The sequence below is a fragment of the Ursus arctos genome, unplaced genomic scaffold (assembly GCF_023065955.2).
Source record: "Ursus arctos isolate Adak ecotype North America unplaced genomic scaffold, UrsArc2.0 scaffold_4, whole genome shotgun sequence".
Lineage (NCBI taxonomy): Eukaryota > Metazoa > Chordata > Mammalia > Carnivora > Ursidae > Ursus > Ursus arctos.
The window spans coordinates 19,637,159-19,657,852 of NW_026623056.1; the positions used below are offsets into that span (position 1 = coordinate 19,637,159).

Genomic DNA, 20,694 nt, shown 5'->3' on the forward strand with positions numbered 1-20,694 from the left:
GTCTCCTTCCCTGGAGCTTCTCAGTATATTCAAAACTCAAAATGAGAATGACCCTTTCGAAATGTACATCGAATGCTTTCACTGTTCTGTTGAAATCCCTGCCTTGGTGTCCATTTCTCTCAGAGAAATCCCAATCCTCAAAATAGCCTACCAGGCCCTGCAGGACCTGGCTCTGACCTTGTCTCCTCTAACCCTCCCCGGCCCCCGCGGATCACCGTGGCTGGTCTCCTGGCTGTTCCTAGAGTAATCGCTTGCCCTCCCCTGACATGCTATGTCCACCTAGCTGGTCCTTAACCCCCTCCTCTCCTTCAAGTCTGCTCGGATTTCACCTTCTCCGTAAGACCTTCCTTGACCATTGATACATCAGCAAGTCCCTCCCCACTGCCCCGAACCTGGGACTTTTACTCCCCTTCTGCTACTGTACTTCACCCCACTTTAGACTTAACACCTTCTAACACAAAAGACACACCACGTTCCTTGCATTGTGTAATATTTGTTTCTACCTGGTAGGACACAAGCTTCGGAAGGGCAGAGAACATTCTCTCATTCACCGAAGTATGCCTGCTTCGTGGCGAACCTGGCTGAATTAAAGAGGATTTCCTTAACTCTTATTCTTTTTTTAAACATTTTATTTTGAAGTAATTTCAAATTTACATAAGGGTTACAAAAACAGTACAGAGGATTCAAACATACCCTTCATGGAGACAAGCTCACATTTCACCACCATGTTTCCTTTAAGAATGTTTAAGGATATCACTCTTAACATTAATAATGATAATAGTATCAAAATTCATGTCAAAATCATAACCCCCAAGGGGATGCTCCTGGGAGATGGGGCCTTCGGGAAGTGGTTAGGTCATGAGGAGAAGTTCCCATGAACGGGCTTAGTGATCTTACAAAGGAGGTTGCCGGGAGATACCTTGGGCTTCCACCATGGGAAGACTCAGTGAGAAGGCGTCAGCTGTGAACCAGAAAGTGAGCTCTCAGTGGAGCTCGACCATGCTGGTGCTTTGATCTTGGACTTCCCAGCTGCCAGAACTGTGAGAAATACGATTTTGCTCCTTATAAGCCCCCAGTCTGTGGGGCTTTGTTATAGCAGCCTGAACGGACTAAAACACATGAGTAGAATTCTCTAGGTTTGCAAAAGCCTTTTTTTTTTTTAATGCATTAGTCTACTGGCCACTTGGCACATCTCCAAGATATTGCACCCATAAACAGATGAGAGGGGTGAGGCTCATCAGGTTTAGGTGAGATCATGTTCAAGGTCACAGCCGTGGCAAGGGCCAGAGCAGAGCTGAGACGTGAGCTGTTTTCTAACTCCGCAGTGGGCACTGTATCTTCCGCCCAGTGTCTCCTGGGTGCAGCCCATCTCGCTCTCCTCTGCTCTTACGGTGTCAACTCCCTGGGTCTAGAGTGACTCTCCAACAAAGTGAAGATAGCAGCTGCCTCGTCCAGGCCGGGATGCCCCCCAGACAGCTGAGAACAATGCTCCAATGTGGGCCTGAGTCACTGCATTCTTGTCCCTTCCATCGCACGTGCTGCCTTCACTCAGTCCCTGTGCCCTGGGCCCGCAGTGCCCGTGTGGGGGATGGGCATCCAGCCTGATGCTGACCGCAGGGTCCTCAGGCGCCCTCCAGCCTGGTGAGTGAGATGCCACCTGGCACCCACCACAGCTGCAAGGCCTCTGGTCTGGCCCCAGGAAGCGGGAGGACCAAAGCATGGTGGAAATCTAGGGAAGACTTCCTTGCTTCTGGTCCAGCTTCTGCCGAGTCCTAGAGGGGACAAAGCCAAGTTCATGGGCTTCTCTAGGCCTCAGCTTTCTTGGCTGTAAAATCAAGAGAATAAAAAGTTCTGAGACTGATCATGATTTCTTGATCCTAAATTGTCTCAACCCATAATGCCTATATATTCAAGGAAGAAGTTTCAGGTTTGATCCCTCAAACAGGAACTCTGCCAGGTGTGGGGATGCATCCATAGAGATAAAGGAGGGCCAAGAAATGTCATAGGAGAGGGATCTGATGCAAAAGCTCCTGGTAGGATTAAATGAGTTAATATGGGTAAAGCATGTCACCAGGGGTCAAGAAATATTTGCGATGACAGTGGTGAGAAGAGCACCTGCCCCTGAGTCTCCCTCTGTGTCTGCCACCCCGCTCCAAGCCAGGTGCTCATGTTCTTGCTTCTGAAATTCAGCAGTGGCCTTCAGTGTGATCTTCTGATCACCAGGGCCTCCCCTTTCCAACCCAACCTGCCCACTGCTATCAGAGGGATTTCCCTACCACACTGTTGTGCCATGCGTCTCTCTCTTGCTAAACCCTTCAGTGACCCTGGCAGTCTCCTGAGTTAGGCTCAAATGACTCCACCTGCAGTCAAGCCCCTCAACAAAGCCCTAGCCTATCTTTCCAACTACTCCCTCCACACACACACATCTATCCAGGACTTCGGTAAACCTGTGGCCCTCTAGACTGGTGCAAGCCCGTTCCTTGCTGAGAGCGGTAAGATGGCACAGTACCTAAGAGATCAGGCTCTGGGGTCAGAGAACCTAAGTGTGAGTAGCTGTGTGGCTTTGGGTAAGTTGTATAACCTCTCTGAGCTTTAGTTTTCTGATCCATAAATGAAGATGTTATAATGGCACCTCTTGCAGGGATGGTTCTGAAGATAAAAGAAGTATGGAAAGCGTTGATGTACAGTAGATATTCGATCAACGTTTCTTACTATTTTATCCTTGCATTGAACATGTCTTCTCTACCCCATATCCCTTGTCTGCTAACATCTGCCTGCTTACTTGATGAAACCCTCCTTACACCTCTCCCTTACTCACCTGAGCCACTCCCCTCTTGCCCTTCACGAGGTAACAACTTGATTAGGCTTGGTTTTCCTCCCTGTGAAGTCCTTAAGGGCCAGGAAGAACCTCTCCCTCAGAAATCTATGGATCTCAGAAGTTAGGATAGTGCCTCGCACCCAGCCGCTCTCAGTAAGGATGTGTTGGGAGAGAGAATACAGGAATGTGATCGTAGAAGGCTCAGTGATGGCACGGACAAGTGCAGTCTGGGGAAGCTACCACCCTGATGTGCTGGGGGCATGATGCAACTTCCCAAACTGGGGACACAGACAGGCTCAGCATGGTCTCTGAGTTAGGAATGCTCTCCTTTGATCATGTCCTAGGGGTAAAGCTGCTCGAGAGCCCAGATCTAAGTGGCCTTCTCTGCCCAGGGCCCTGTAGTGCCAGAGCAGGTGTGGGGTGTGATGGACAAGCCCTGGAAGAGGAAGTGTGGGGACTGTCAGAGACTGGGGCTCTACTCTAGTTCACCTCCAACTGGTTAAGACACCTGGGAGGAATCACCTCTCTTGGCTCTGAAAGGGAAATTTGGGCTAGATCATGGTTCTTAAAGTTCATCCCCCAAAACAGCAAAATTGGGGTTGCTGAGAGTTTGTTAGAAATACAGAACATCAGCCTCACCCCAAAATTCTGAATCAGCAACCCTGGGGAGGGTCCTAGCCATTCGTGTTTTATCTGGCCCTCTGGGAGATCTCAGGTCCACTCAAGTTTGAGGAACACTGGGCTAGACCAGTGGGGGCTTTCAAGGTTAGTCTCTATTTTTTGTTAGTAATTGCAGTGTGTTTTTGTGTTTTTGTCTTGTGTGTTTTGTGTTTTCCTAATGCAGTCTCAGGCGGATGCCCAGTACGTAAAGCGGACTAAAGCAGAGTCTCCCTCTGGTTGACTCTGACTCTCCCCCGACTCTGACTCTCCCTCATCATGCACACTGGTCAGGCAGGCCTCCAGCCAGCTCAAGAGTACAGAATTTGGGGTCTGTCAAGCCCAGTGCTGCCAACGGGCTGTGTGTCCCGAGAAGGCACCCCCTGTTGGCTCCCTGCTGAGTGCCCCCAGTAGACACTGCGGTGTGTCCAGAGGGCTGACGTGGAGTGGGGTCGCAGGCCTTGGGGAGGGTGGCACTGAGGTGTGGGGAACCCCTGGCCAGGGGGAGCGGCTGAGGCTCGGTGGTGCTGACCAGGTAGGCATCTCTCCCAAGGCTGCCCAGCCGGCTGCGGAGCCCCGTTTGATCACGTGAGGTGGGATCCACCCTGCGTCTTGGGAAGGCGGAAATCCTACTTCATGTTCACGCTGGCTGCTTTTGGAGACAATATGGCAGCACTCCGATTCTTCTATCTTTCCTTTCGTGAAGCTCAGCGGATCATAGGAAGCAGTCAAGAGGCCTGCAGAAATAGGCATCGTTCTGTGATGGCTTCTGCACTTTCTGCTTCTCCCCTCCAGCTATGTGGACAGATGAGTCACTTGAATTTCTTTATTTCATTTTCTGAGGTAAAGATGATAGTGGGAGGGTGGGTGTTGGGGAAGCCCATGATTAGAGAACTTCACAGAAGAGGCCACACTGGTGGAGAAGCAGAAGGGAGAATGCTTTGAGGACTCAGAAAGGGTAGATGGCTGGGACATTCTCTAAGGGCAGAGAACCAGACAGAGGCCAGAGATTACTTCCCTGGTGTAAGGTGGTATCGGAGCATGCATGCTTTGCCCAATAGCAGAGAGGGGGTGCACAGTGGAGGTGGAGAGGAGAAAGGTAGGTGTTGGGGCTGCCCAGTTGATGTGAAAGTGGCCATCTTCCTGATTCCGTGCCAGGATATGTGTGCCTGGCGCAGATGGGCAGAAGGGAATCTCTGCGGTCTGAGGCACTGTCTCAGACAGTTATGTAATGGTGTAGTTCTCAGAAGGAGAGAAAGTACCATGCCGTGGCCAACCACTGGAGACCTCTTCTCTTGGTCCTTGCACTACAGAATGGGACCCATGTTCCTTCACTTCACCATGCTTTGGTTTCCACTTCTGGAAATAGAGAATACTTATAATATCAACTCGCTTCTGAAAAAGCACATAAAGCAGGCATGATCATGTTAGCAACATTACCAGATACAACATACTTCATCTCCACAATCTCATCTGGTCCTCCAATCAATCCTGGGTGGAAATCGTCATCCTTGTGAGGAAAGCCAAGACTTGGGGAGGTTGTGTGTCCTCCAGAGATCACACAGCATATCAGTGGTGGCCCCGGTTTACTGATTCCCAGTTCCTGGTTTTCTCCTAAGCCCTGCTGCTTCCCTGTCTATGAAATACAAAGACCTTTCAAGAGAAAGATTACTCCTAGTTGTACCGTTATTGTTTCTTGTAGCTCCAAATGCTTGCAACCTTCACAAACCGTATTACATTTCCCACTCCTGGAACTCAGCCTTTTCGTTCTGTAAAGACTGGCCCCATGCTTCCCTGGGAGAAGCTGGCAGGAGACTTGGCTGTGACTTTTGCCCTATTTACCCCTGAGCCCAGACAGAATTCCCTAGGATTCCATGGGGCTCATTGCATTTTCTAGTTCTCAAATGGAGTCAGTGGGAAACATTACTTTCCTGTAAAATCCATAAGTTCAAAGACTATTTAAACACCGAGATTGTATGATTTTATAACCTAGGAGGGATAAACAAAGCATTCCCAGGGGTGGTGGGATTATTGCATGTGGTTTCAAATCACTGAGTTAAGATGAGAAGTGTGTAGGCTCAGGAACTGGGCAGCTCTGGAGCTGGGGGCCTCTTCCCACCTGCTCACGTGGTGGCAGGCCCCTCACCTGTCTCTGAATTCCCTTTTCACCACATTTCTGAAATAGGGGTGGTAACAGCTGTCTATGAAATGCTTTGTGACCAGGCAGCAGGCATTGTACTGTGGCCAAGTATTACGGAACAGATGAGTTTTGTCTGAACCCATCTCCCAAGGCATTCAAGTGTGGAATATTTGGAGGAACACAAAATGCCATTGCTGGAAGGTATTTTAGCAGTGATCTAGCCAAACCCTCCACTCTCTAAATATATGCTCTCTACACCACTCTCAAGGAAGGATGGCCCAGCCTCTGCTTGAATGCTTCCTATGACCGCAAGCTCACTATTCCATTTCTCTGTTATCCATCTCTGTTAGAAAGATGAGTAGAAAGCTGGTTGCATTTTTTTTAAAGATTTAATTATTTATTTAAGAGAGAGTGAGTGAAAGAGAGAGAGAGAGAGAACAAGCCGGAGGAGAGGCAGAGGGAGAAGCAGACTCCCCACTGAGCAGGGATCATGAGCCAAGCTGAAGGCAGATGCATAACCGACGGAGCCAACTGGGTATCCCGAAAGCTGGTTGCTTTTAATTTCACGCCTTGCCTCCAGTCCTGTCCTCTAGGGATACCCCAAAGGGTATCTAGTTCCTACCTCCATTTCCACACTTTTCATATACATGATGTACTTGAGGATGGCTTCCATGGCCTATCCTTCAAGAAGCCATTGTTGTCGTGTGGATGCCATGTTCAGGGAAGTGGAAAAGGTGACACTGAGGTGTTGGGCTCTGCCTTTGTCTCTTCCAGCCTTTGAGGACTAGGAATGAGGCCCTCCCTCGTATCTATGATTCATATCTGTGACTCCACTTGGTGACTGGCTTCCAGTCCATTTTACAATGCAGCTTATCAGTCAGAGAGCTATTTCTTGCCCCTCCTCATAAGCACACAGTCAAACATTAATAAGAAAATTTAAAAAGGAAGGATGGATTAATTGACTGAGTGGAGGATGAAATGCTTCTATGATGGTTTCTGCACTGAGGCGGAAAAGAAAGGTGCTTGCTCTGCCGTGCACACCTGTGGCCCTTGGAAGGAATATTTATCACAGATGGACTGGGCTTCTGTTTAGTCATCTAGGGATTAGAAGCCACTAGTCCCTCCCTGCCATGCACGATCCTCAAGCCTGCAGACTCACACAGAGCGGCATTTCAAAAAAACACTCAAAAGGAGATGATTTATTCTATGCCCATGGCTAAGAGTTTCTGATAGCTCAAATGTTGGACATTCTAGGGTGCATTTTATGTTTCAGGAACAGAGTGGGAAAAGATTAAGGGATTTGAGTCCAAAAGCCTGGGTTTGGGGATGGGCTCTGTCACTGCTTGATTACGTGATTATTGGGCAAGTCATGTCACCCTTATGAGTCAGTAAGATGGAGAAAGACAAATTCCTAAACTGTGGGGAAAGGTGTGCATGTGTGTGTGCATGGGTGTGTGTGTGTGTGTGTGTGTGCGCACACATTATTTTCAGAATTAAATGGGCTCAAGTTTCTTCTGTAAACTTCATTAACTATTGTCACCTTTAGAATTATCTGCCCAATAAATCCTTTTCCAGTCGTCCAAGATATCAAGTGCTACTTTGTAAGGTGACAGTTTTTTACTGCACTTGGTTGTTTGGAAAGTTGGATTACATAAACACAAGTTTGAGTCTTTATCATCCAGTCCATATATATTAAAGAATACAACATAACTCTGAAATGCTTCTACAAATGTCGGGAAATAGAACTCTTGTCTTCCATTTTGAAATCTTTGTCATATATTATAGTCCTACACTCATACATCTTTACAATTTGTATGTCAGGCCACTAGGAGAATGTCAAGTTACGGTCTAAAGGAATCGTACCCAACCTGGGACCTCTGTTTGTTTGTTTTTCACCCACGCATTTATTCTTCCATTCACTCATTCATTCATTCATTCATTCATTCATTCATTCCATGACTGTGTTTACTATGTCTCTGCTATGTGCTGCGAAGGATCGAACGTGGTCCCTTGGCCAAACAGCTCACAGTGCGTCTGGGGATAGGAGAGGTATGCACACGTAACAGCACTATATGGCAGGGTGAAGTAATCCTTCGTGATACTTTCAAAAAAGTTGCTGTGGAAACTTGAAGAGGAAAAGACTAATTCCATCTCCCCACGAGTAGGAAGAGGGGGAGAGTTTCGTGTTAGGTTTACCTGTTTGAACAAGTCAAATGAAATTAAAGCACACATACAGTGAAAGAGTGTGGGGATCTGGAGTCCTCATGGGTTTGGTTCCTGGCTCCCTCACTTCCTAGCTGTGTGATCTCCGAGCTGTCTCATAATAGCATCCATCTCCTGGAATTGTTGTGAACGTTAAATGAGATACTACATTGTCCAGCATGTAGTAAGAGGTCAAAAAAATGTTAGTCGATATTGTTATTATTTCACACAGGAGGTGGAGGCTGAGATGAGCCTCTATGGAGGAGTAAAATTTTGAAAGATTGTAATGGAAAACAAGGTGTTCCAAACAGAGGGAACAGTCAGAGCAAAGGCCTGGGGAAAGAGAGTTTTCAAAGAAAGATGACCAGCTATATGTACCATGCACTGAGGGAGCAGTCCTAGCAATGGGTGGGAGGGATTGGTGATGGCTGGAGTAGATGGCCAGTCGTGGAAGGCTAAAGAATCTGATCTTGGTAGATAAGGGGTTTCCCAATGAGGTGTGCATGCTTCCAGGAGAGTGTGCAAATCATACTGAAATCTTCATTTATATTTACTTTTATTTACATAAAATAAGTTTAAAAGTTCTATTATTTCCTATATAGATTGATAATGGGACCCTTGCTGGTTCTCCACATCAAATGACTTCACATCACATCTCCAGCTAAGCTCATTCTGAGGGATGGGTGGGGATTCTATGTCCTGGAGAGACCGGGAGGTATTCGTACTGATGTTTTCATTTAGCTGGCTTCTTTACTTTATGGATTCCTCACCTAGATTTAACTAAATAAACCCTGACAAAAGGACAATGGTTTTTAAAAATTCCTGCAAAGAACCAAGCAAACAACAAGAAAATGGCAGAGCTGACTTTTCTCCTATTCCTGGCGTTCCACTGGCCACATTTCAGGGGTTAAAGCCAACGATGACCTAATCAGATATAGCAAGCAGTAGGCCAAAAAAAAAAAAAAAAAAAAAATCAAAATTCTCAGGAAAAGTACTTGAAATATGAGTTCATGTTCACTATTATTAATGATGAACTCTGCCTGGAGTGTCGATGGTATCTTGTGATGGTAGGAAAGATAGTATGACGTTATGAAGATTAGCATACATTGTATTCTTTATTTCATATGTATCTCTTCTTTTATAATTTGTTTGGCTTTATTTTTATAATGTGCATTATATATGGCATGGTTTTGCACACATGCACACACACATATTATAAAACCATTTGGGTGCACAGCCAAATCTTTTTTACCAGTAGGCTTAAAAAAGTTCGGAGGCTTGCTGATTGTGGCCATGGGAAACCATTACTGGAGGCTCCTAAGTAGCGGGAAGTATGATCCAAGTTGTGTTCGGGGTGATAAACTCCACCGCATTTTCTCAAGGAAAGAAAATGTTGCGCAAGGAAAGCAGGGAGGTGGAGTCTGAAGGGAGTCATTAAACAACTTGGTTCTTCCTCTTCCAAAAATGTGGTTCTCTTTTCTCTGCTTCTCACTCTTCTTCTCTTTTCTCTTTTCTCAGAGCAGCAGGAGCTATGTAGGACATGTTCCCTGCACAGGAAGAAGACTGCCTAGACCATCCATCAGCTAAGTTCCACTCCTCCATAGTTCCTGCTTTACGAGAAGCCAGTCCTAAGCCAGTCTTCAGCCTTGACTCACAGTTAAGGTGACTGAGCTTGTCATGGAGGTTCCAGGCTTTCCTATCCCAAGGAGGCAGAATCCAAGAATCATCAGGGGCATGGGCTCTGGAGTTAGACAACCCATGTCCAGCTCTGCTCGTCATTCCTGGACTCACGTTAGCTCACCTTTCTTTACGGCAGTTTCCTCATCTGTGAAGCAGGCGTAACCAGTGTACCCGTGCAGTGGTGTTGAGGAGTAAATAAGATGAGTGTAAAAGATAAGACAATCCCCGGCACAGGATAAATTCCCAAGGCATGTGAGTTCTTCTCATTACAAAGGAATGAATTGGAGCATGATCTGAAGGGCTCCAGGGAAGAAACAGGGAAGGAGGCTTCCAGGAATACAGATCCTTTAATCTCCTTAAAGCAATATTCAAACAAAAATATGAATCTCTGTGGAAGCCAGCAAGCACAGTGATGCCAGTTGGGGGGGCTGAGATGGTTGCCTCTGAGTCAACCTCTCTCCTTGACTCATCTGTCACTTCTGTTATCTCTGACTATTGCCACAGTTTCTTGTGGGAAATTATAAAATAAATGGCCTGAGCAGTAATGTCTAGGTGAGTAGGTGACTCCGGGCGTGTGGCCAACCCTCCGTGCACTTTAAACATCCTTATGTTTAGTGGACACTATGTGATTTAATTTCCTTAGAGAGAAGAAAGGCTAATAATCATGTCCAGGAGGACTAATAGATGCAAAGCGAACATTCCGAGGCCTCACAGGGTGGGATCTACGGGAAGAAAAACGATGGGGTGGGTAGCAGGACCAAAGCCCGCTCCTTTGTAGTCACACCCTTTTGTTTCCAGATCTAAGAGCTGGAGACAAGGACAGGTAATTGTGGGAATAATTTAGTTATCACACCAATAACTTTGCTTCTTTGTACTGGGCCAGAGAATTCCCAAAGTGCTTTCATATGTGATGACATCAATAAGGGTGATGATAAGAATACATTCTTTTACTTGGCCCTTTATCACCTCCTTTCTCTTTCAATCTCCCAGCAGTTCCTGCAGAAGTACTAGGATCCTTGTTTTACATGTGACAAAACTGAGCCTCAGAGACTTTGAGGAACCTGATCATAATCACGGAGCTTTGAGGGAGTAGAGTCAGGTGCAAACCCAGGTCTTTAGGCTGAAAGCAGAGTCTTCTTCCTCCTCTACCACTGCTACCTCCCCATTTGGTTCACATGGTCTTCATAAAATAGTGCAGATCCCTTTGGTCTGGAGGGAACTTTGCTGTTCCATTGGACATTTGGTCTCTCACAGGCAGATCTGGCCATTGCATTAACATCACTTTGTCAATTCCTCTGTGACAGCGTGCACTATGCCATAAGGTGATGATCTGCTTATGAGCATCTCTCCCACAGGACTGTCATCTCCTAAAGAACTGGGATGCCACCTAACTCCTCTATGTGTGCCTAGAACCTAGCTCAGAGCCTGCAATGTGGTAGCTGCTTATTGATTGGATGATGAAAAATGAATGCCTCCAAACTGAATGTCCTCCTCACTCTTTTCTGCCTCTTTTATTCCTGTCTGTCCTTCTAGCCAGAGCTTAGGGCTCATGATGTTATTCATCGCTTCTGAACCTCTGTGGAATCATAGACTCTCAGCTATATTCTTAGAGCATATGTATCTTATCTCTTCAGCCTAGAGAGTTCTTGAGGGTAAAGATTACATCTGAGTGTCCAATAGGTCCCTTATGGGATCTAGGCCAGTTCCAGGTGGAGTGGGTATATGATAACTGCCTGTGTCCACAGTCACACGGATGCCTGCACTTTGGCAAGAGCTGGTGGGACAGGCTGATGGCTGAGCCCAAGATGCCTTGGCAGAGACGTAATTGGGAAGAGATAGAGCAGATGGCCAGGAGCCCAGCCTTTACCTGTCTTATCAGTATGCTTCTTTCGCAATCACTGAAACTGTGTCTCATGGACACTTTTGCAGATGGGGAATTCCTTGAAGCCAGACAATAGATCACTGAAGTGATCAAGCTTCGGGGCAAAAAGTTATCACTGCAACTTATTTGTGTCAAGATGTGTGAACCAGACATTCATGGTCAGGAAGGAGCAAATTCAAGGGATTCCGTGAGCCAGTTGGATGTGAACAGAAACAAACCAAGAAACTAGGACACTGAGCTAGTTAATTAGTGAGTTGGTAAACTAGTAAGTTAGTTTGCTTAAATGAGGGAGGAGGCTGTGTTTATAAATAAAGGAGGGTAACAACCAACGATTTCATCAAGTTCCTATCTCTTTTGACCCAACAATTCCACTACTGGAGATTTATTTTAAGAAAATAATCCGAGACTAGGAAAAGGGATGGCGGAAACGTGGCCAAAGAGGTATTATAGCTAATAGACGTGAACTGAAAATAATGTAAATTTCCCATAATAATTTTGGAATGCTGATATAAATGACAATGTAATCACTAAAGTCATATTTTGAAGCCATTCAAGTAGGTCATTCGAAAGACCGCATTGGAATGGTTCATCGTGCGATCCTTACGGAAAAGATTAGAACGCAAAATTATATTTGTGTTGCCTGTCTAACACTGTGAAAAAATATGCTTTTTTGGAAAAGAATGAAAATAGATGATTTTAAAGATAGTAAGCTTGTGGGTGGCTTTTTATTTCCATAATCATGGTATTACATTTTTGTATAATATAAAAATTTTATGTTAATCAGATGCTTAAAAGAAAAACACCTTAACAAAAGGTGTGTTGCACCGAACAGTCATGTCAGAGAAGCTAAACATTAGATATGCTCCTTTTCTTACTCTGGTTTTCAAATACAGGTCCAGTTTAGATTTCTTTCACTGGTAATAAGTTTGAAATTACGTACTTGAAAATCAGAAAGACTCGGGACATGAAGCTATAGATATGAATATGGAGTTGGAGATGGATACAGATATGGATATAGATATAATTTTCCCTTGAAAGATAGACCTCATGAGCTCTGTCATGTGTCACCTGTCTCATGCACAATGATGCGTGCGTGTGTGTGTGTGTGTGTGTGTGTGTGTGTGTGTAGTGGAAAGATTGTCATGTGCACAATTAATGCCCTTAAAATGAATGAGGGCTTAAAAATCAGGAAGACCGTGTTTAAGGAATCCAAGTGGGAAAAAGTTCTGGTCTTGTTTTCAAATGTTTGCTAGACACCCAGTCACTGCCTGTCTTTCCCAGGTAGGTCTCCTTGTCGATCAGTTCTGGGAGTTAGCCCTGCAGAGCATTGTAGCAGTTGGGCGACCCAGACTTCTTTGAGCTCATAGAAGTGTAGCCATCTGGGTTCTTAGTAAGTATCAAAGTCAACAGTAAAAAGCAAATCATCATGATAAAACCCAAAAATACTCTTTCCCCACCCTTAAAGACCTGGATGTGTGTCTTTCAGGAATCCTATTTTTCTAGCTCTCGGAAAGAAATTCTAGGTCTTTCCACCAGATTAGCTCATTTGGCCCCTTGCGTCAGATAGCAACATCTGGAATTGTTAATAAAATTATTGAAGCAATACATAGATTAAAAACGAACCAATAAGTCTTACATACTACTTTTTAGCATTTTTATGGATCGTATATTATACAGTATCAATATCATAGAAAGCAATTACACATCTCTATTCCCTACATCACAATTTTCACGGACATTCAGAGTTCAGTTTTTCTCCAGTATTTTTTTTTTAATGCTGGAGTATTATAGCAAAAAATGAATATAGCAGTATATTGCTACATTTATGGTGATTTTTCTTTAACAGAGGCCATACCTTGATCTATCATAGCCAGAAAATGGATTCTGTAGTTAGTTTTGGGATTATTTACATATGAATCCTCTCTCTCCTAATTTTTTTCTTAAGATTTTACTACATTTTATTGGAATACAGCTTATATTGCATATTGACACAGTGGTTTTCGATTTAGAAAGAACATTTTCTTTAAATAAATATACCTTTAAAAGTGAAAAAGTCAAGCTTTGATCTGTTCTGTTGTAATAGTTTGCTAACAATTTTAACAGCAAGCAATAATTCATACCAAATAACAGGGGATAGGATGAATTCAAAATTAATTTTATTTTCCTCCAAAATTAATTTTATTTCTATATGTCTAAAGAAGGCATACAAGTGGCAATCTTTTAAATAAAAGCCAAAAGCTGAAAATTGCTTTCTTAGTTTTTAATTTAAATCGAAACTTGTTCTTTCTCATAAGAGATGTAAAACCAATAAAATTAATTTTGACATCCTTGTTTTCCTATCTAGTATAGTTCAATGACATAAATAGTCATTGCCCAATATGCCTTGGAGCAATCGAGTTGTACTGGGCAATATTTGCTTTTTAAAATTTTACATTTTTTTGCACTTTATTACCCATTTATTTTTTTTAAAGATTTTATTTATTTGAGAGAAAGAGTGAGTGAGAAAGAGAGAACACTAGCAGAGGGAAAGAGGTAGGGAGAAGCAAGCTCCCCTCTGAGCAGGGAGCCCAATGTGGGGCTCAATTCCAGGACCCTGGGATCATGCCCTGAGCCGAAGGCAGATGCTTAACTGACTGAGACCCCCAGGCGCCCTGTGCCCATTTAGTTAATAGTCTCATATTGAAATTGTCACCCAAATAATAAAAATTCATTCTGTTACTTTTTATCTGTCTCCATGTTTGGGATATTCCCAATACCTCATTCCAAATAATTTCTCCTAGATACAGAAATTTTCTTGAAAAGATTGCTACATTTGTGCCACAAGAACCATCATTATGGTTCTTCATGCTAACTTCATACTAACGTTCAAGCATTTTTTGTTCTGTCTTTGTTTTATCGTATTGATTGTTTTTCCAGCTTTTCCTTGCAGTTCACATAATCATATAGAGGCGCTGCTGTGTGCAAATCAATTCGTTCACTTGCATTATTCCTATCTTAAAGAATTAGGCAGATCACCTCTTTATTTCTCATTCTCTTCAAACGTTATTTTCTTAGATCTTTCCATGCCTTTTCTATTATCATCTAGATTTATTTTCATTTCCATTCTCAATGATCTAAAAATGTGATGTCCATGCAATATGTGCCCTCAGTTTGTTTCCAGAGTCCATAGTCTCTCATGGTTCATTCGCCCTTCTGTTTTGCATGGTGCACTGGGTGTTATACGCAAGTAATGAATCATGGAAGTTTACATAAAAAACTAGGGATGTACTGTATGGTGACTAACATAATATAATAAAAATTATTATAAATAAAAAAATAAAAATGTGATGTCCAATGTAATAGCCACTAGTCACATGTGGATATTTGAATTTAAATCGATTAAAATGTAATAAAAATAAAATTAATGTTAAAATTCCTCAGTTGTACTAACCACATTTCGCATGCTCAATAGCCACATGTGTCTAGTGACTACAATTTTAGTAGCATGAGTGGAACATTTCCATCATAGCAGTAAATTTTACTGGACAGCACTGATCTAAAGAATTCTAAAGCAAATTGTTCATTTGCATTCCAAATATATAAAATTTGAATATGTTTTCATTAAAACAGTAAATAAAAGTAAATGTAAAGAATTTTAAAGTTAAAACTACTTTCCATATACACTTTCAAAAATATTTCTTCCAAAATATTTTAAATATCAAAAATAATTAATTAAAATGTAAAAAGAAACTCCAAGTAAGTTATAACTAACATATCAACATTTTAAATAAAAATTATTTAAGTAAAGCTCATTTTTAAATTTACTTTTTAAAAATTTTAATTAAATCTTATTTGCTTGAAAATTTAAACTATTTATGCCAGGTTTTAATGCCTATTTAGTTGAAAATGTTATGCCTCTGTATCACACTTGTCATATAGATTATGTCTCAACTACATATATACAAATTGAAGAGTAATATGAATTGTTTAATTTCACAAAATATTCCTCAGCTGCCATGGAAATCCATGCTGATTGAGGACCACCCCCAGAGTCCTGAATTAGGGCATAAAGAGCAGCAAGTACATGGACACTAAGGACTACTTTCTTAGCTAGAATCCGTTACACTTATGCTATCCGAGAGGAAGAGATTCGGCAAGTTAATGAATTAATTTCTCTTACCTGAGTGCTGTAATGATTCAAACCCTCCCTCTTATCCACAGCAGTATTCACCTGCAAAGTCTGTAGTGGGACGACCCCAAACTTACACAACATCCAGACACAGTTGCCCTTTGTTTTAAGGACACGGGACAGAAGATCTGAAGACCTGGGGATCTACATGGTGTTTGTCACAAGAATGGACATTTTTGGTTATGAGTCTTGCTGTGCCCCCTCTGAGAACTGGATTCTGAAAGACAGAAGTATCCGTGTTCTCTTTTTCAGATTTATTTGTTCTCCTGTTTATGGTCTGCATCATTGTCCATCCTCCAAGGTAAAGTCAGGGACCCTCTGGCCTGGGCCTCAAAGCCACACTGTCCAGAGTCACATGGGTGTGTTGGGTGACAGGCCTGAGGAAAGCCAGCTGGACAGGCCTACAGCATACACAACGGATGAAGCATTTCCATGTGCTACAAATCAGGTGCTCTGCAAGGAAGCCCAGGGAGGAAGGCATTATTGTTCTTCAAGCCCATTTTACAAAGGACAAACTGAGGCCTTAGGAGAGGGAAGTCACTTGCTCAAGACAATAGAGCTGATACGAGGTAGAGCCAAGTTTCAAAACCAGGACTATCTGAAGCCAACACTCTTTGCCTGACCCCTCCACAGTCTCTCTTGATGTGGACAGCTGGCTGAGCTGTAGGGGTGGGGGTGGGGGTGGGAGAGGAGGAGAGCCTTGGCTCCCTGGAGGCAGTCATCAAGGAGAAGCCAAGAGCCTGGTGCTGAAACTGCCTTCCTTTCAGGCTGAGGAGAGACCTGAAGTCTGCCGAGTTAAAACCTACGAGTGTGGATCCCTCATAGGGAGGTGCGTGGGTGAGAGTTGCTGCCATCCAGGCATGGGTCTGCTCACCTCTCTGTCCAGAACTCGCCATGGGCACCTTCCAGACAGGCTGCACTCCTTGGCATTTTGTCAAGAACATTCCCAGTTTTGCCCCAACCAACTTATTCAATGATCTCCCTTCCATCCCCACTGACCCCCAGTACAGCACCAACTTCAGTCTCCATCAACTCTTTGTTCTTTTGCCCTTCCTGCTTTTGAATGCACTGCTCCTCGGCCTAGAAGGCCCTGTTTCCTCTCACCTGCCTGGAGAAACATTGTGCATCTGTCAGGTTATAATTTAAAGATCACCTCCTTGGTCACTTGTTCCTAGAACCCCACAGGAAGTTGGTTACACCCTCCTCTGAGGCCTCTAGAACTTCATTCTGACCTGAGTCAGAGCCCCATCCATCATCACGGAAGACTAGGATATTTGCCCATATGTCCACTAGACAGTGAGCTTCTGGGTGACAGAGGCCGTGTCCTATTGATGTCTTCATTCTCTCCACCCCCATCCCATGTTCTAAGCACCATTCCTAAGATATAGCAGGCTCTTAGTGAGTATTGAGTGTTGAATGAATGAACAAATAAAAGCCAAGGGAAGGTGACCTTGAGGGCTTGGTTTCCTGGGAGGAGACTTTGCTCTCAGCACCCACAGCCCCCTTTGAGCAATGTCCCATCCATGGCATTGAGCCATGATCTGGGGCCATTGCACCAGCAGGAGCTTAGGGTGGGGCTGGTGCGAAAACAAACAGGGAAGACAAAAACAAGGGGTGTGTTGAAACCTTGAAAACGTTCTATTCCTTGCTGTTCAAACTTGCCCCTCCTTCTAAGTCAGGTGGGTTCTTCGTCCAGTGCCCTGAGAAGATCCATTATGGCTATGGGACTTCGGGATCAGAGCCGAGGGGCAAAGGAGAGACAAGGGAATGTGAAACTGGCTTCCTTGTTTAGCTATTCTCATTGTGTGAGTGTTTGTCTTTCCAGCCAGAAGAAACCCTGACCCTCCCCGGCTTTAATTACCTAATTATTTTGACACCTTGGGCTGTTGCATCACCATAACACACTGCTTTGTCAGGGACACTGCACTGGGGTGTATCTATGTTTAGGAAAATGCAACTGACAGGAAACTAGTTCTGACAGTCCGGGAAATGTTGGGCAGAGGAAGGGTCCTGGGTGGGTGGCGGGGGAGCAGAGGCCCCTGAAAGGAGCAAAATTAGAGAACTCACATTTTCATCTGAGGCACTACCTCTGGCTGAGTTTTCTTTACTCGGGAACTCAGTTTCCTCTCTTTAGAAATAAGGCCAGATTTGGAATTTTTCTCACAAGCCCCAGATCCTTCTTACTTAAATATTCTTGAGACAAAAATGGAAGAAATAACCAAAACAGAGAATTTGACAAGTAGACCTATTCAAGCAGTTCATATTGAGGATTCTGAAAACAAACATAAAGCATTTGTCAGAATTGTGACATGGCCCCAGCAAGTTCAGCCCCGGCGAAGTGTAACTCTAGCCGCTAAGTATTGTGTGTGGAGGAACCAAAGGAGCATATGATGTAGAGAAGCTAAAAGACTGGACGATCTTGAAACTTGAGGACAAAGCAGTGCATTTGCACGGTACAAGCCCGGGGTGGGAATCAGGAGATCTGGATTTTATTCCTTTACATATGTGGATCTGGATTTCCCAACTCTAGAATAAAGGGATGAACCTCTGTGGGGTTATCTTCCTTGGGTTGGGGGTGCAGGGTTATGTAGCAAGGTACTGGAGGCCAATTGAGTATGACACATCTTCCTGGAACATCAATTTTACCTGATGGCAAACACTTTAAAACATTGTTTTTCATTCAGAAATCAATTTATGTGTTCAACAAATATTTATTGAGCATTGGTTGTATGCCAGTTACTGTTTTAAGCACTGTTTTAATATTAGAGTAAATATGGAAATACTATGGGGAAATGTGCATAATTTATATGATCTAAGGTAAACAAGGGTCCCTAAAATTATTTTTCAAATGCAGGGGCACTTCTGGTTATGTCCATCCACTTGTAACCCCCAGCAAACCATACAGATTTATTCTTGGCCCCTGGGCACAGTGCAATGGATAGGTATGCCTGTGGTCCTTAGCCCCTGTCCAATAGATATGGCCAATACTATCCTGACCCCCTGAACATAAGCAAATCTTTCTGTTGGACAACAGGCTGGATATTCATAGCCAGCAGACAAAAGTGAGGAAAGAAAACCAACTTTTAATAAGTACCATTACCTGCCTATAAGTAGTAAGGCTATCTTTAAAGCCATTTCATATGACCTTCACAACCATCCACCTGCAAAGTCAGTATCACTGCCCTCATTTGACATCTCAGGAGAGGAAGCAGAGGCTCAAAGATGTATAAGAATTTGATCAAAGTCTCAGGCCTAATAAATGGAAGATGGAAGATTTCATCCTGCTTTTTGGCCTGGCTCCAAGCCAAACCCCTTCACACTCTATGACCCCACCCTCTGAAGGTATCGGTGATCCTGTGGCTCTTCCCCTTGCTCTCTCTCTCTCTCTCTTTCTCTGTCTCTACAGCATGGCAATGTAATCCTAAGGTCAGATGCTAAGGACACGGTCTCAGAGAGAAAATGCACATGGCGCTATCCACAGGATCACAGAATGTCAGGATTGGACAGGATTGTAGAGGTTGTCCTACACCCCTGTCTGCTGGGAGGAAGCCTGGGGCCTAAGCTATAAAGCGGACAGTTGTGGAAAGAAGTCCTGATGTTAGTGGGACTTCCATCAAGGGCCAGCACAGCCACACACACCCCTGCCCCCCGGGGCCCGGAAATCCCTTAAACCTCCCAGGACTGACTTTCCATCTCTGTAAAATGAGATGGAATCATGAAATAACGCAGGTGCGGAAGGCAGCTGTATAAAAGTCATGTCCGTGCATGGATGCCCTCAAGTACAGATGTGTTTGCCTCACCTGCTTCTCCCAGCACAGAGCCAGTATGCACACTTAGGCATCCAACTCCCAGTTCAATATCTCCTCCGGCCCCCAGTGCCGGAGACCATCCGCGCTGTTGCAGAGAAGCTGCGGCCACCCCAGCAACAGGCTCAGAACCCTTTGCAGAAGGGGGATGAGTGCACACTTCTTAACCTGAGAAAACGGAGGCCGCAGCCCACGGTCTGTCCTTCCCCTAAGATGCTCTTGGTGGGAGGGAAATGCACAACACAAACGGCACTGCTAAGTGCCTGGAGTGAGCTGGCCACTGGACCCAGAGCGGCTGAGCCGAGGTCCCTATGCTCCAGGAGCAAGTCCCGGGGAAGGGAGTTTCCCCAGAGGAAGTGACTCACTCAGGGAGTGTCCCTTTGATATGGCATGCGCCAAGCCAAATCTGTTTTGATTACTACAACATCAAGTAATGTGGATGCCCCCCCCACCCCCAGTTTCTCCCCAGGCCCTCGCCTCTGAAGCCACAAGGTAAATTTATGGGCAGAACACTCTGCAGGGTCGTGCCAAACCTCTCGAAATGCCTGCAGCTCCTCTGGGGTGCCCTCTTCCAAATTTTCCAAGTGTGTCACCACCCCAGCCCTGAGAGGAGAAATGTGGAAAACATCCCCCCCTTTGTTTTATCATTGGAGACACAAAAAGATTCATCATCTGCCTGTGAACCAGTATTGTAAACTACCAGAAGCCGGGAATCAGTCCAGGGTCCTGCCTCTTGAGCTCAGCCACCAGGCCCTGCCCGGGCTTCCCAGTCTGTGCACCGCGGCCTCCTGGGGAGCAGAGTCCGGGTCCTCGTGGGCTGTGGTAGCCCCGGTACCAGCCTGCCACCTGAATGGCACTGCACGTAAGAGGCACGTGGCACAGTGCTGCTCAGCGACTGAGAGGCCAACTTACTTTTCTCTGGAGCTTCCTGTTACGCGCATGTGTAAAATGTCAGGGTTAAATGAGATGATCTCTGAGACACTACCCATTCTAACTGGTATTTTTAGGCCAGAAACTCCCTTTAGTACCTTAGTTTGGTAAATGGGGGTAGCACAAAGTATCAGGATTACGAGAGTAGTTGAGGGCCCAGGGAATGATGGAGGACCTACCACCGGATGTGCAAGGGTTAAAAATGAGGGAGTGATGGGAGATCCAAGCCTCACAGGGCCCGCAGCCTGGGGCAAGATGACATCCTGGCCAATGAGGAGATAGGCAGGCAGGGCTGCTTGGTGGAAAGAGACTCCCTGAGCTCGGGCTTTTGTGCAAAACCTGACTTTGTTTCGTCAGCAGACCCCAGGAAAATTACTTCTGTTCTCTGGACCTCATTAGTGTTAAGTCATA

General features: G+C 44.6%; 1 long non-coding RNA gene across 7 annotated transcripts in view; it reads left to right on the forward strand.

Annotated features, from left to right (window-relative positions):
* LOC123000918 (uncharacterized) overlaps positions 1-14,915 on the forward strand; it is a 94,690-nt gene extending 79,775 nt beyond the window's left edge. For 6 of the 7 annotated variants that reach the window (XR_008957388.1, XR_008957383.1, XR_008957385.1 and 3 more), the window contains one exon: positions 9,336-14,915. This is a non-coding gene — a long non-coding RNA (uncharacterized LOC123000918). Of the gene's footprint in view, positions 1-510; positions 612-9,335 lie in introns of those variants that run through there. The other variant, XR_008957387.1, reaches the window with a different exon arrangement.
* The last annotated feature ends 5,779 nt before the right edge of the window (positions 14,916-20,694 follow it).